Genomic DNA, 17,122 nt, shown 5'->3' with positions numbered 1-17,122 from the left:
TGTTTCTTTTACAAGGAGATTCTCACAAAGTACAATTTGGTATTCCACAGAAGTGTGAAGCCCTCTTATGTCTGTGTGCATGGCTTTATTTTTTTTACTTAAAAAATGAAACACAACAATACAGCCAGATAATTGTAACTTGTCTTCTGATTTCCCTTACAGATAATGCATAATTTCTTGGAAGATTATGACAGACAATTTTCTGGAGAACGTTAAGAGTGTGGGTTATAGTGATAGGGACAAGCTGTGAACAACAAATTTGTCACAGCAATGTGGTAAGAGGCTACATAAGGGGAGAAGAGAAAGAGGAAAAAAACAACCTGTCACTTAGCTGAAGTCCCTAAAATTAGATAGAATATAATTTTGAAAATGCCGTCTTTTGGATAAGACGTTAAACCGAGGTCCAGACTCTCAGTGGTCATTAAAGATCCCTGGGCATTTCTCGATCAGAGTAGGGAGTTACCGTGGCCTCTAAATTATCCCCATGTATGATTGGCTTGCACTTGCCCTGCGATGGGCTGGCGCCCCATCCAGGGTGTACCCTGCCTTGTGCTCGTTGCTTGCCAGGTAGGCTCCAGGTTCCCGCGACACCGTATGGTATAAAGCGGTTTGGCAAATTACATGACAATTTTGAAAATGTTCTGTCCAGTCTATAATGTCCATCCATCCGTTTTCCATCTGGTTCATCCACTTCAGGGTTGTGTAGTAGTAGGTACTGTACACCCTGGACAGTATGCCAGTCCATCACAGGTCGGACACACACACACCAAGAAACCAATTAACCACCAGTATATTTTTTAACTGTTTGAGGAAACAAGGGCACCTGGAGGAAACCCACACAAACACAAGGAGAACATACAGACTCCATGCGCATATACAGGTAGCACCTCAGGTCTGGAACTGAACCCAGGGCCCCAGCCCTGCAAGGCAGCAATGCAAACTACTGGCTACTGTGCTGCCCACTGAGATCCCTGGATGGGATGCCAGTTGATCACAGCTGAACACACACATTATTCTAAATGAGGAACAAGTAAAGGTTTATTCCTTCGGGTGTATGGAAGGCTCCACAGCCGAAACATTGTTTCTTTTCTTCTCTTTTCAAGATGGTATAAACCTTTACTTGTTTCTTTGCAGCCTATGCATGCTGACGCAGTGACGCACTTGATCTTATTCTAAATTAGGTTTTACTTGTGTACTTATATTGTCCATTGATTTTAATTCTGCAATATACAGCCCAGTCTTGTTTGCCTTTTTAATGTCTTACAGTGTCAAGAAGATAAAAATGATGTGTTAAAACATAAATACCTTTACAAAAAGTATTTCTCATAAGTAGCCTCTTCAAGTTTGGTATTTTCTTATTTTATATGTGTAGTTTATATTTTTGCCACCTGCAATTCCCTGTACTTTAAATGGAGTTCTAACAAAAGTTTGTGAGGGATGAGGGCTGCCAGACTATTTATACTCAGCTGCCACAACCCACAACTAATCCTGACGTAATTTCTCAGATCTCAAAAATATATTACACCTCACCCTCTTCTCTTCCTTGCTTGTCTTACAACCCTCCTGTACCCTATCCTTCACCTTTGCACAGGGCATGGGAGTCCTAGCCTCCACGTCCTGGGAACTCAGCTATTCTCATTCCTCGTGAAATGTCATCTGCTTGGTGTTTGACCAGTCCTAGATCAGGTCTATGATCTTTTGAATTTTAGTGTTTGCTAACCTTAAAGGTTGTCATCATCTGTGATCTTGAGTATCTCGATAACTTTACCAGAATCTACAGTAGGTACTCCACTAATTACATGATCTACATGAGAAGCATTTATCCCTTATCTGTACCCTCCATTTCCTGACCATTAACTAATTCATAACCCATGTACATGAATTACTGTCTGCACCTTGATAATTAATCTCTCTCATCCTAGCATTAATCCCGCATCAACAGGGTCCGCTTGTCGGCACGCCCGTCTCCATTTGGTGGTTTGAACCAAATCTTTGAGCTGACGTTGCCATTAAATGCAACGGAGAAGGGAGGGGCGGGGAGGAGAACAAAGAAATGTAGCCAATTCATAGAGGGGGATTATTAGGAGGCATGGGAAATTTGGCCAGGAAGCCGGGGTTACACCCCTACTCTTCTCGAGAAACACCCTGGAATTTTGAATGACCACAGAGAGTCAGGACCTCGGTTTTACGTCTCATCCGAAAGACGGCGCTTGTTTACAGTATAGTGTCTCCGTCACTATACTGGGGCATTAGGTCCCACATGGACCGCAGGGTGAGCGCCCCCTGCTGGCCTCACTAACACCTCTTCCAGCAGCAACCTTAGTTTTTCCCAGGAGGTCTCCCATCCAGGTACTGACCAGGCTCACACCTGCTTAGATTCAGTGGGTTACCAATTGTAAGTTGCAGGCTGACATGGCTGCTGGCATCACCTTGATAGTTAATCTAAATATGTTATATATTATTTACCTCACAGGAAAGGTAAGAAAGACCTACCCTTTCTAACTCCACGTTGACCATTTTGACTACCCCTTAGAATGCACCTGCCATACAGATGATCCTATAATTTAGCTATAAATATTGCTTCCACAATCATAAATGTACTATAATAGAAGCAAGTCCTACTTATCTGTAATTATCGTCTTTGGTTTTGCCACTCAATCTATGAATGGACACTGCATTTGCAACTTTCCAATCAGTGGATATTGCCTATACCTATACTAACCTTGTCTTGAGAGACTGCTGTTAGTATTTTGGTGCTGGTCTATGACTATCATCTCTTGTTTCCTTAAGTACACTTGGTAGAATACCATCAGGCCTGAGAGATTTATCTTACAAGATTCTTGTACTTCTAACATTTCTGTCCCTTCTATGTCATATTTTTTAATATGGATCTTTGTGTTTGCTCAGCCTGAGGCATGTTATCTGTACCTTTCTTGATAAACATGAGTGAATTCTTTAATATATTAGCAATGTCCCCTGTAATCACCTAAATGTTTTTAACCTTAACACATTTAACTTTGTTCTTTAGTGTCCCTTTTTAGTTCTTATACTGAACAAATGTTCATTGTGTATTTAAGCCTCCAATGCAATATTTTTTCTCCCTTGACCTACAATTATTTTTAACACTTTCAATTCTAGGAATTCATTACTCTCATTTTCTTTAATTGGATCCTGTTCTTTTTAATGCTATATAAAGTAATTTCTCAACAGATATACTTAACCATTTGTTTAGTTGCTTGTTTGACTTTCATTTATCTACTTGTGTTATAAATCTTTGTGTTTTAAGCAGAACAACTTTAGTGGGTTACTAGCTTTCTTTTTTCTGCTGATTTCATATTTGTTTTATCCCATTTCACTTCTCTTCAGGGCTGTCTCTTTCTTTCATAGTCTGCTTTCCTAAATTTGTAACCCTGTCTTCTGAACTCTGAACTGTTCTGAATACAGTATCTCCAAGCATTCCATATTGCAATCACTGGTCCCTAGTGGTTCTCCCACTTTGGTTTCTCTCGCCCTTAAAAAAAGCTAAAAAATCAATACCAGCGTTGCCTCCAGCAGATGCTCTGAAAAAAAAACTGGGGAAGAAAGCTGTCATTGGACATGTCTACCATGTCAATTTCAGCTGTTGATATTCCAGTAGGTTTTTTTCCCAATCTATGTGAGGAAAGTTAAAATTGCCTACGAAAACCACTTCTTCTTTTACACATACTTCCTTGATGTCATCATATAAAACTGCATTGTAATTCATATCTGCGTTTGTTGGTCTGTAGCATACTCTGAACACTTTGTCCTTTGTTTTTTTTTATAAGTGTGACAAAATAGATCCCTGATTTATCTACATTAGGTTATCTTCTTGTACCTGAAGGCTCTTTTTGATGGATAGCGCTACTCCTTTCCCTCTTCCATCTTTCCCTTTCTTTGGAATGCTGAGTCTCTACTACGATTTCCATAACATACTGTTAGCCATGTTGTTGGGTTTTTTTTTGCTTGTTAATGCTGAATTCTGTGTTAAGCTTTTGTTTCAACTGAATGACATCAGCAGGAAAAAACAAGTCTTCAAGTATCTTCCAAGAACAAAAAGCTTTCCAGGTTGATTTTTGGTACTCAGTGACATACACGGGTTATGTTTTGCCTGCAGCAGTGGGTGAACTCTTCTTCTCTGAACATGCGCAGCTGTTGCTGTTTCTCTCCAGGTATTGGCACACAGACATTTTCCAAATATAGAACAGACAGTGTGTTCTGAAGGCCCGGAGCTCTCAGGGACTTACATGCACTGTTATTGATCTTGTGAATTCTTTGGAATAACCTTACATTTTATGTTGGACTAGATTAAAAAAACACCAAGGATTTTCACATTTAACCCAAGGCTGAATACAAATTTGAAGGGGTAAAAAATCTATACGGTAAAAAAAAAATTATATTTATTTCAGGAAGAGATCGTCCGTATAGCAAGTTAAGATTAATGAAAATGGAAAAGCTTTTTTCCATATTGTTGTGGGAAAAAAGGGATTAAAAAGTTCCCAAATTTGCACTATAATTCCTGAAATGCTTACATCTCCCACAATACGTTCAGTGTTTTATTGTTGATGGGAGTAGATTTTGGGTACATTTATTGCAAATTTATACTGTAAAACCAAGAAAGTGTGGTATTTAATCCTTCTACCTTTCAATGGAAAGACTCAATTACTGTAGCTGCTTTCCATTAGCCAATAGACCCGGCAGTGGAAGAGCAAAAGCTGGTGTTGCTGATGCAGTTGCACACCTCTGTGTAAATGTTAGGTGTCTAGCTCTGTCCCATTCTTACAATTGATGCCTAAGAATACCGAACCCCCATTACAAGCAGAAACCTGCTCCTGGATCCACTTCTCCACCAGTGATAACAGGAGCAGCTTATGGGGACTGATTTTTTCCATCTTTTTTATTTACATAATTAGGCAATTCTGTGGCTGTTTCTCCTTTGATTGCTTTTAGACAGCCCAACATGTGTTGCAGCCAAATCCTGCTTTTGGAACAGATGTAACGTTATGCATGTCATGTCATGTCTTTTTTTTATTATTATAAAAAACGGTCTTTTATCATAATGACTTAAACACACTTCTGAAACGTACCACACATTTCAAAATTCAGTTACCAAATATCCCCAACCGATTTCAGTTGAAAGCCCCCACAAACAAAGACGTCTAAGTGAAACATTTAGATAGGGCCTTTAGTAATTTACTTATGTCTTATATTCATTACATCAAATAAAAGCTAATGGAATAAATGGAGAAGATTTACATAAATAAATATATTCATGTAGTAGCTGGTCCTCCTAAAACACATCTCCTCTGGCTTTTTAATAATAATTCCTCACACTTAAATAGCACTTTCCTGGATACTCCACTCAAAGCACTTTATACTGTAGGTAATGGGGATCCCCTCCTCCACCAATAATGTGTAGCCCCCTTCTGGAAGTGTGAAGGTAGCCATAGTGCACCAGAACGCTCACCACCCACCAGCTATCAGTGGGGAGGAGAGCAGAGTAATGAAGCCAATTCATAGATGGGGATAATAAGGAGGCCATGACTGGTAAAGACCAATGGGAAATTTGGCCAGGACGCTTCGGTTAACACCCATACACCCAGAATCCCTTTTTTGAGACAGTTTTGCAACATATTTTATTGTGTGTCTTAAGATGTTTTAACACATTTTTAATGAAATATGTTCTAAACTATATCATCAGGCCTTCTGTCCTGTGCTTGGTTAGGCAGCCTTCCATTCTTCATCCAGTGCTTTAGTCACATTCTATGGCTGCAACAAAATTACCCCAAATACAAGGGGAATCCCTTATAGGTGTGTTTTATTTTAACAGGGAGTGACTTACTACAGGGGGGTGAAGGGGAAAATCCAAAACAAACTAGTACTAATAATTGCTGATTTCAGAACAATTGAGTTTCATGTACTGTAAGTAATCTGCAACATTCCTTTAATATAACACTGTAAGCGCAGTGAAAAAAGATGTAAAAAATGTAGAGAACCTCTGTTTAAATTAGTTGACTGATAATGAACCTACTACTGAACTGGAAGAGGCAAAGACAACATACAGTAGTTGAAACCGGAGACATCACTTTGTGGTGGTGATGGCACTTTTAGTGCCAACCACAGGCAAGAAGCAGCATTTAAGAAAACGCAGTTGCAAAGCTACCTTGACAATGACAGGGATGCTTGTCCTTTGAAAAACAAGAGTGGGTAGACAGTGCAACCAACAGTTACACTGGAGGGCAGGGATAGCTCAGTCTTGTCAGTTTAAGCACTGAATAAGTACTACTTTATTCAAAATGAAACTTTGGTTGTTACAGTAACATCCATCAGAATTACCTAATATCCAGGCAGCACATCCTGTTCTGTTGCAGGGCATCATCTCTAATCTAATCTAATTTGAATGCCAACAACATACCGGAATACAAGAGAGAAATATTAATATAAGGTTTTGTGCTTTTTTTACTGACGTTTCTTTTAAGGGTAGATATCTATTAGTTAAAGTAAATTTAGAAAGTGCTACCTAAATTTGTATCATGACAAATTTGTAAAAAAAAACTGCCATTCGTGCGTAGTGATAGGCTCATATCTGTGCAGTAAACCCCAAACCCACAAATACTGCCAGTTTGAATTACTGGAAAGGAAGTTTGAAAGCAACATTTTTTTAAAAAAAGAATCACATGCAGTAAAAGTCTTACAAGATTCAAAGCTACTTAGGAAAGGATAAGATTTTCTACAGCAGATACATCAGCACTATCTGGAAAAGGTAGCAAAAAAAAGTTTTCTACTAGAAGCACGATTCTCCTTTGAAATGTTCCCTGTGCTTTATGTTTTAGACGAGTGGAGAATGTAGCTATCCACTTTTTAAAACTTTCATTTATTTAAATAACACAGAAGCAGCATTCACCAATAGATTTGATTTAATTTAATATTTATAAATCCATACAAACGTAAACAAAAAGCAAAGAGAGGAACAAACAACTGTCAGATCACCAAACTACACACAGAACTGCAGAATATGGTTTTAATCTAGAGTTAATTGTGATGAAAGTGCAGAAATTGCCTCATAGTTTCACTATAGATGTTATTTACAGATTGCTGCCTTTTACACCTCACCCTGTAATATTGTCCTTCACATTTCCACCCAATTATAGCCCTACCCATTCTCAGCTCTTCTCTCTTCTGTTTGCTCCACCATCCCCCATTCTTTCATATCCCTGCTTTCTCCTTCTCTCGTGCAGAAACTTGAGGAGGTCTACTCATGTCCAAAATTCACACACTTATGCTTTTATCCTCCACTTATTCTTTTGCAGCTTGCATGCTAATGCAACTCCCTGCTCTGAAGTCTGATCCACATAGCGGTTCACACTCTTTGTCACTCACCTGTGATTAAAGAACAGTCAATGAGAGCAGCTTTTGACTTGCCGATACCTTTTTGTCATTTCACAATGGACCCCTATAGCCCTGACATGCTTTCTCATTGACAATGATTCCCTATAGATTATGTAGCTAGTCTATCCTCTGCAGCCAGGTGTCCTTATACACAGCATGTTAAAATTATCAAAAGGGACCACTAGAAGACTGTGAAAAAACGTGCAATATTTTCCAGTTTCACATAAAGAAATGTTATGTGTATAAGACTTTACAGTGTATCATAGTACTGTGAATGCAGAGCAGAGTGAGGGACAATGTTAGGAATCTGGCCTTGAAGCAACGTCAGAATCCTGCCACATGCAGTGACTAGCTGCTGTTCAGCAGAAAGACAGCATTTCAAAATTAAAAGGATATTGTCTGTTTTTTGTAATAAAGGTAGTGATAAGTGAACAGGCACATGTTCCTCTATAACATACAATTTTTAGAAAACAGGAATGTTCTGGACACTTTCAGCAAGACGGCTTTTAGTCAATGGCACTCCACAAAAGTTGTTTGAAAAATGAGACTTGACATGCTTTTGACTACCAGTGACAATTCTGTAAATAAATATTCTGAACTACGCATTGCTTTTGCAGGGTTGTATACAGGTGGATATTCCCCTATGATTAAACATACAAAGTACTTTACGCTAAGGGCTCACTTTAATTACGAAAGCAAGGAAATGTAATGAAGGAAGAGGCAGTTTTTCATACTTTGCCCTACTATGTAACTTTGCTGCCACCTGCAGATCTCTTGTTCATTTTATCAGCTATCAACTTCCTCTGTAATCATCTAATTAATTGTTCTGAGGTCTTAAAAAACCTTAGGAGAAGTTAGATAGATTCAGGAGAACAGACACACACATTTATTTGGAAGCGTTCAAAGGAAATTCGTATTTCTTCGTTTTTCATATTTCTTTGGTAAATCCAACTTCAATTAATCTTCCTCAGAAAGATTCATTTTTACATCTTTTGTATGTTGACAGTGCATGTTCAGCATTTAGAATGTTCCACAGTATTCATCTGCCTCGTGTACAATTATTCAATATTATGGCACACCTGTGTGGTGTGGTGCTTTTCTGTAGAAACATATTTCTGCAGTAACTTATTGGTGCTGTGTTCTGACAGTAGACTGACAAAATCAAGGGAAATGTCTGGAGCCCCATAGATTATCCATAACGTGAATGTGGCATTGAGGTTGCACAACCAAAAATTGTGGATATGAATTAATTTTGTTAATAAATGCTTATTCAATTTCACTGTCTTTTCGATGTGTCCTTTGGAATTATATTTTTTAATCTATTTTGATCTATTTGAATGGATATTTTTGTTTTTCTTAATATACTGACACTGGAACTTCAAAATACTCTATATGCAGTAAAGCGAACATCAGCAATTTGTATCGGCCTGTGAATTGCAATACTAAGATACTACTGTATATAACCTAATTTTAATACCATTTGTAATTTATTTCATTTTTATAATAACACATTAATTACACTGTTACTTACTGATTTAACTCAAAAGACAAGAACAGGCTTGATCTCTTACAGGCGAATATGTTGTATAATGAGATGATGATAATCAAGTGAAACCTTTGCATATCTTAATTAAAATCTGTATTCTCTAAAATAACATTCATTCTAATCTCTTTACATTACATACAAGACCAATAAATCACTGACCAGAAGATCATCAACATGAACTGCTGTGAAAATGCTTGAATGTTACTCCTTTCCCTGACCCTAATTTGTCCTATACTGTAGGACTGCACAATGGTTCATCTCTCTCTCATGTTGGTTTTGAAAGGATTAGTTCCAAGTAATTGCACGGTGATCATAACACAGTTAAGGGTTATAATTTGAACAATGGATTTATAAAACAGGCTATTATAAACAACAATGGGCCAAAATATACATATTATACAAATGTGTTCAAGGAACGGGAAACTTTTCAGTCTTTATCCTTAAATGAGTGGATTTACAATGACCACACAATTCTCATGCAGTGTAATAAAATGCAACTGACTCCCAGAGTCACGTGGAAGCCCTTCTTTAGAATTATTCCAGAAGGTACTTCACAAGCATCTATAGCATTTGTTAAACACATGTGTCAAGTAACTCAACACTGTTGTAGATTTCAAGATATCTATCACTTCTGTCAGCACATGCCAGTCCAAATTCAAACCCTCTGGACAATTCTCAGACCCAGTTATCTATTCTAGGTGTCTGAGGTGTCTCTCACCTTTATTTTAATTTTCTTCATATCAAATGCAACAACTAGTGTGTGCCACGTCTTTCAGGTTCTACTGTATTGAGGTTTTGTGGTAATAATGCATGTTATAATTTCCAAGTATAGTAATAGCGTTTATAGTATATAGTTTATAGTTTATAGTATAGTAATAGCATTTTGGTATTGTAGTACATCTTTATTACCTTCTAAAGGAAATTGCTTTTCAACCTTTTCTGCAGCATCTTTGTTTTCCCCACATTTAGAGGCAGCAGGCCTCCAGTTGTTATATGCAATAGTTCACCTTGGTACCCAGAAGGTTAATGAAGGTTATTAAAAAAAAAGATCACATCAAACATAACTAGGTCACTTGAAATGAAGCACATGATATAGACATTAACTAGCAAAAAGAATAAAAGCAGGTCCACGGGCACATCAGGGGAGAACTGTGCAAGACTTTCTCATTTGGTGAGTGTCATGGGAATTTTGTCAAGTGACTCAGCAGGAACACTGGGAACCGTTCAACCTTGGACTGTTAATCAAATATTCCTGTCAGGTGCAGATACACTTGTCTAACAAGGTTAAATGGCATCTACAGTTGGACAGGCCTCAACCAGGATATCTGCGTGCAATGTGGCAATATACTGCAGCTGTGCAGGACTTAGGCCCACATGCCATTCTGCTTTTGACAGGAGCTTTCACACCCACACTGTAAAAAACTAGAGTTCCTAGAACTCTGCTGGCATGCGAGGTTGGGCTTGTCCAGTCTTATGCTGGTCCTCAAGATGTGTCAGGGCAAGCTAGGAATTTTAAACTTAAATGAATTGATTGCAATAATGGGGGGGAAAGGTTAAAGAACTTTAAGAAGGACTGCAATAAGCATTAATAAGCACAACAAAAACCAAAGTGCTACAGGACTAGACACAATAAAAATCTAGAAACTCCACTACAATAGGTCTGATGGCAGTTTCCCAGTTATACTGTATCTGAGATACTGTACGTTATTCACAACCCATTCAACAGAAACTTATTCAATGTACCAGAGCCAGTGATTGTTATAGTGTGATTAATTGTTGTACATGTTGCATAATATTTATCCACAAGAAGGGAAGAGGAAGAAGCTAATTCAGCTCCAAAACATAGAAATCTGACTCCTCTGCATTAAACTAACCTGTGAGACTCTTGCAACAGGGACAAGGGTAGTAAGCGTACATTTGCTAAGCAGATGCTTTTATTCCGGGAAGACTGACAATTTATGCCAACTTTATAAGTGTAAATGCAAAGAAAAGCAGATTAATACCATTACAATAAGGAACAAATTGCAAGGGTCATGCAAGAGGTATGCAAACAAAAATGACATAGTATTAGAGAATATGGGAATTAGATACGGCACTCTCCTTAGATACATCTATCCATTTTCTAACTACTTTATCCAATTCAGGGTTCGCAAGGAAGCTGGAGCTTATTCCAGCAAGCAAAGAGCACAAGGCAGGATTCAGCCTGGAAGGGACACCAGTCCATCGCAAGGCAGACAGACACAAACACACCCACACTACGGCCAATTTTCACAGAAAATTAACCAACTCACCTACTAGCATGTTTTTGGACTGTGGGAGAAAACCCACACCAACACAGGGAGAACATACAAACTCCACACCCCAGGAATTGATTCCCAGGGCCCCAAATGTGGGATACTCCCCATAGATACAAGAACATGCATGTTTTTTCTTATTTATCTGGGCAATCATTTTTACAATTATGCTCTCATTTGCATCCCTCTAATTTAGGATTTCTTACCTCTTAACTCTGGTGACTCTTCCAAACTGCTAGGTTGCCCTGAGAGACTGAACATATGCAAAAGCCCCCTTATGTACCATCCTGATGGAAGCCATTCATTGCTGCACTGCAAACTCCCGAGTGGCTCTTAGGAGAGCAAACAGTCTTTCACTTGACGTCACTGCAAGCTCACTTGTGCCAAGAGGATCTCAGATGTGGATCTTGCACAGCAGGCTTAGGATACCAAGGCCAATTAAGCACAAACCAAATGGTGTGACACTACCTCTTAATCCTGGTCACAGCCAGCTGATGACATGGCCCAGGCTCAAATCAATGATGTCAAGGATTGTGGGAGTAGGGATCGAGCTACCCAGCTATGTTGATGAAGCCAATGCTCGGGTTTCTTTCATGGCTGGGTGAGGTCCTTCGATCTATTAACTCCAAACTATATGGGCTAGAATGGCCAATAGCTTCTGCTCATTTGTAACCCTTCTTGTATTCTTAAGTTCTACGCTATATGGATGAATCTGCACTTCATTAAAAGCAATTTAATGCAGAGCAGTTCTTACAGTAGATCACAAGTGGCTGTTTTGATGAATCAGTACATAAAATGTACTGGGGTTCCATTTTGGGGGGTTCCATGCCCCATCATACTCTTCTGTTGCCACCATTGTGAAATATCCTAGGATTCATACACACTGCCCTATACTCCTCTCTCACCTCTTGAACTGCATAAATGTGCCCAATAGAGCAGTTAAAAACTCTAATCACAGTACATAAACCCAGAAGCCAAAGGCCTTGGTTTGTAGAGAGGAGACCTCTTTGCACACTATCAAGCTGGAAGATTCTTTTGCTTAATGTTCCTCCAGGCCTTCAGCATGAACTCAGCTCTACACTGTTCAGAATGCTAGGCAGAATTTAGAATGTCTTTATTAGCAGTGGTCTTATTAAAATGTTGTGTGTAGTCTTGTGAATGAATGAAACATAAATAATATACATAATCATGTTTTGGAGCTGCTTGAGACCTGTTCTAAATATATACATGTGGTAGGTACTGTATGTGTTACTTAATCGTGGGACAGATACCACCATGAGTTCATATCCCTAGGCACCCATATCTAATTGGTTCCACTGTTATTTAACCACGGTGAATTAAAACAGCTGGCAGCATCTGGCACTGAGGGATATAAAGGCTGCTGGTGTTAAACTGAGCCTTATCTGGGGCCTATCTATTTATCACAATTTAGTGGGAATGTCAGTAAAGCTGCAGGGATCTCCATTAGTCAAATCTTGTAAGAAGGCTATCATTTAACTGCAGAATGGGCTGCATGGGATTTAGCATGACTCTGGGAGAGCACAGCCAGCAAATCTGAATAAACTAAAATGTTACATATAAATTATACCACTAGCTCCATGAAAGTGCCTGTCATAATGGATGAAATTTTTGGAATGCTGATATTTTAGAACCAGGGCATTAGGTAATATCTGTTTCAATGGTTCTTTTCATGAGGGCTGTGTGCTTGGTTTAAAGCACAATATGACGGAGTCGATTTCTCTGGTGTATGTCCAATGGTATAATAAAATTATATAATAAAATAATGTCTTTAGAAATAAAGATATTTAAGTTTCCCTGTACTGAGCTAAGACATTACATAAGCAGTAATGTATACTTTATGTAAAATATACATCACATGTTACAAACACCTTTAAATGCCCACCTTTATAGACAGATCAAGTTATAATTTAAGTTTATTAAAGATGTCAAAGACATAAACCTTCTGCAGGCAACTTGTACATTTCTTTGGATATTCTAATGTAAATATGGAAATGTGGAAAGAAAGCAAGATTAATTTATATTACAGACAAGTAGCCTTTTACCATTTGTCTTTTAGGTTAAAAGGTGCTTTCAAAGATTCATTTTGTTTTTCCATTTTGTGAAGGAATGTGCATATTTTAGTAAAGTTTAAGTAGACAACCTGTCTGGGAGGATTCACCAAGAATGTTCATTTCCCATTTTTACAATTTCTCTCTGAACTTTCTTTGTGAACTTCAAAGCCTGTGGGTTTTTTTATCAATTAAATTTGGACCATTGAAATCATTAACAAAAAACGTTTGAGAAACATCAGAACCCGCAACATGTTTTGTCTTAAATAATAATGTTTTTTTTTTATTTCATCAACCAAAGAAGGAATCACGAGCATAACTGCACTGTATTTTATAAGGAAGGAGGATATTTAGATGTTAAGTTTTAATTTCCTCTTTTCATGCAAGGTGAAAACAGAACTGAGTATAAAACAATCCAGAAATGAACAGTAATTGATAGGAAATAGAACCAACAGACCATGCAGACTCAAAAACAATGCATCCATGATAAGAAACAAATTTGTTAGGGCAACCTATTTTCTATCCTAATAAGCTTAGGAACTAATGCAGGACGACGCCCTGTGGGGTATGCACACATACAGTAAGCTCAAGCACAGAAGGACATTTTAGAGGCTCCCATTATTCTCAACAGCAGGTCTTTGCAAATTGGGAGCACACTGTAGCATCTGGAGGATCTAATTGAAAATAATAGGAACATGCAACTCCCCCACAGAAGGTTTTCCAGCCCAGAATTGAGCACAAAACAAAGAGTGGAGCACCAAGCCACTGGGATATAAATGTATTAATTATATTAAAAATATTAATATTTCACATAAATGATTTAAATAACACTGCTTTAGGTATGAATAAACAACTTCATATCCCATCACACTTTCATTTTGCCGGGAATGCAATGCACAGGCACTGGTTGCAGTTAATTTGAAATGCTACATTCCAAAAAAAAAGGAGAACCTGTGACAAAAGCCAAATGCTGAAAGCCTCTTCATTTCTCTGATTAATGGTGCCATGTGAAAGGCATATTCAGAATTAGAGTGTGACCAAAAAAGAAGCCTTTTAAGATAATTTAGCACCAGGGTGGAAGATCTCTGATCCTTTTTGGCTGTAGGGACATATTTCTAGTCCCCTGTGTCTTTTCCCATTACAGCCTCTGAAAAGCCAAGCTAGGTGCAAGGAGGTCACGGTGTTCTCAGCATCATCTACATTCTTTGGTGTAAGTGAAGTTCTGCAAGTCTAATCAATATATCACTAGACAGCTCCCTAAATGATAATGGTATCATGTAGTTTAATCTCAAAGGATTTTCACAGCTAGAGAGTGAGTATGAAAATTGCCTAAGCATAGATGGGCCAAAATCCCCTTTGCCCTCTAGAAATGAATCTTGTTTGCTGTATGTTAAACTATTCTAGCACAATTGGGGCTTACCACTGCAATGCAGTACAGCTTCAAAGAACATGAAGTAAAGGTATTCTGGCTGACTTCTCCCTGTGAAACAGCTAATCTCAAATTTAAAAGACAATTGTCAAACCGAATTCATTTACTGTAGGTTGGACAGTTTGCCCAAGAGAATTAATTTATAAATGTATATGTTCTAAATTGCTAGCTGGTACGAATTTGCACAGACTTCAAATGACAAGTTAAAATAAACTACATAGCACAAAGCAGGCAATGTTCGGGAAAAAAATAACTTGGTGTAATAATGCAGGGTGCAATCACAGCATCATTTCGAATGTCACTTGTTGCACTATAATTGTATGAATGTAATTAACAAAAAAAGTGTGAAAGTGTATTATTAAGGCAAGCTGTTTTTGTAATCCGTTAAAGAATACAGCAGATGCCTGAAGAAAATACTGCAAATGGTTTATACATTTTCTCTCTGTGTGAAACTTGAATACATTTAAGGCAGACCATAATGTCAATGACAGAGAAAAAAGTGATAGCTGCAAGAATTAGGACAAATGGTTAAATTCCCATCTTAAGGGAAAAGGGAAAAACTATTTCTGCAGTTCAATGACATTATGAAGTGAAAGCAAAAAACTAACCAATCAGAGAAGCTTCTTAGAATTAGACATAAAAAAGCAGGACTACAAATGACGTACTGAACAAAACTGCCATTTCCCAATAAATAAATATTAACTTTCCAGAGTTTCACTCTGTTTCTCCTTTGTTGTGAAAGTGAAAGTGTTGGTACTGCTTTTCTGAACTTACAACCCACAAGTTCTGGCACATCTTTGTATATACAGTACCTCAAAAAAAGTGAAGACCTTTTTTTTTGTGTTGTGCATTCACAGACAGTACTACAGTAATAGGAGCAGTAGTGATAAAACGTTAGAAACGGGTTAAGTCTGATCATAATTCCCCCTTCCTACAGGAAATGCCAAAACAAACATCTCTATTTTAAAAAAAAGCTGTACTGGAAGACCTCCTCTACATCTAAAGATCAACCGCCGAGCCATGACACACAGGGGAGTCATAAAGGTAATTTCTAGTTTCACAAGAACCACCGTGGCCAAGAGGCGTATCAGGGGCTGTGCCTCACACTCCGTCACTGGTGGAATGAAGTACAACAGAACCCACACAGGCTGATGCAAAACATTTTTTCCTGGATTTTGCTGAAGGTCAATGAAAGTGGTGGCTTCTGTAATGCTTACCAAATACAAATTCTTCTGCTTTGGCGAAAGAAGGGACCAGCATGTGCTGTGCAGCACATAATTAATAAAAGACTAAAGAACAACAACGTGTTTGCGCCATTTTGTTTTCAACACAGTGTGTTGTATTCAATTGTATTCACCTTGTATTATTATTAAATATCAATTCCTGTGCAAACTGGAATTTTTCACTACGCTGCGCTCTAAAGAAAATATTATCTCCATATGTACTTCTTTTGTACAAGATATTAGAATCTGACCAAAATGCACAATCGGTACATTTGCCAAACGTTTTTTTCATAGAACTTCCAGCAAAACTAATCACCTCTTACAAAAAACAAAGTCAATTACTGTATGTTTACCCAGCACCGATAAACACTATAAGTTATGTGTGACTCTTAACTTGGCACTCTGAATGCTGCTAATAATACGTAGCAGTTAGACTGTGTCACTCATTAGTCAGAGATTTCAGACATTCAAGACTGATTTTAGATTTTGTGTAAAGCAGGATGTATTGTTATGCTGCCCCCACCACACACACACAAATAAAGAGAAGGAATGAACAGTAAGAAAAAATCCATGCAACTGGAGACGAGCTGGAAGCAGATTTGCCTTGGGATGGCTTCCAAACATCTTAACAGGAAATCTGAAGTTCACATCCGGTGTCTCATAAAGCAGTTCCCTGTGGTCATTTCCTGTTTTATTCATCACATTATTACCCACCAAAGCAGACAGGAAACAGTGATCTGGATCTGAGAACATGTGAGTGTGAAGGTCTTGCCTTTTTTAACACTTTGATACAAATTCAAAAGATTGGTATTACAGTGCCTAATGAGGCCTAGGAGCTTTTTTTTATATGGGAAATTGGGTTTTGTCTTTGTCGCTTTAATGTCCTTTCAAGGTTTCAATTATTTCTATAATTGTAAAGGAAACAGGAAGAATTGTATCTTAATTTAAATAAACGCATTCAGAAAACTGCTGATCATTGTTAATTGTGGCCTATTATGAAAACAGGAGACTTTCCGGGCATTTTTAACTGGTATTACAGCTTTGCAAACAAATCATTTAGAGGAACAGCTCAGACAAGTAGCATCTTCAGAACTCCAAAGTTTTTTAAAGAGTAATTCCCATTGGTTTACTGTACACCTACCGTATGTGGAAAA

At 38.0% G+C, this 17,122-nt stretch overlaps 1 long non-coding RNA gene across 2 annotated transcripts in view; it reads left to right on the top strand.

The window, feature by feature from the left end:
• LOC148657358 (uncharacterized) overlaps positions 1 to 16,048 on the top strand; it is a 127,678-nt gene extending 111,630 nt beyond the window's left edge. The window contains exons 3-4 of one of the 2 annotated variants that reach the window (XR_015940941.1): positions 14,461 to 14,526; positions 15,683 to 16,048. This is a non-coding gene — a long non-coding RNA (uncharacterized LOC148657358). The remainder of the gene's footprint in view (positions 1 to 14,460; positions 14,527 to 15,682) is intronic. The other variant, XR_015940942.1, reaches the window with a different exon arrangement.
• The last annotated feature ends 1,074 nt before the right edge of the window (positions 16,049 to 17,122 follow it).

The sequence above is a fragment of the Lepisosteus platostomus genome, chromosome 8 (assembly GCF_059453375.1).
Source record: "Lepisosteus platostomus isolate fLepPlt1 chromosome 8, fLepPlt1.hap1, whole genome shotgun sequence".
Taxonomy (NCBI): Eukaryota; Metazoa; Chordata; class Actinopteri; order Semionotiformes; family Lepisosteidae; genus Lepisosteus; species Lepisosteus platostomus.
This window is presented reverse-complemented; position numbering and strand designations above follow the sequence as displayed.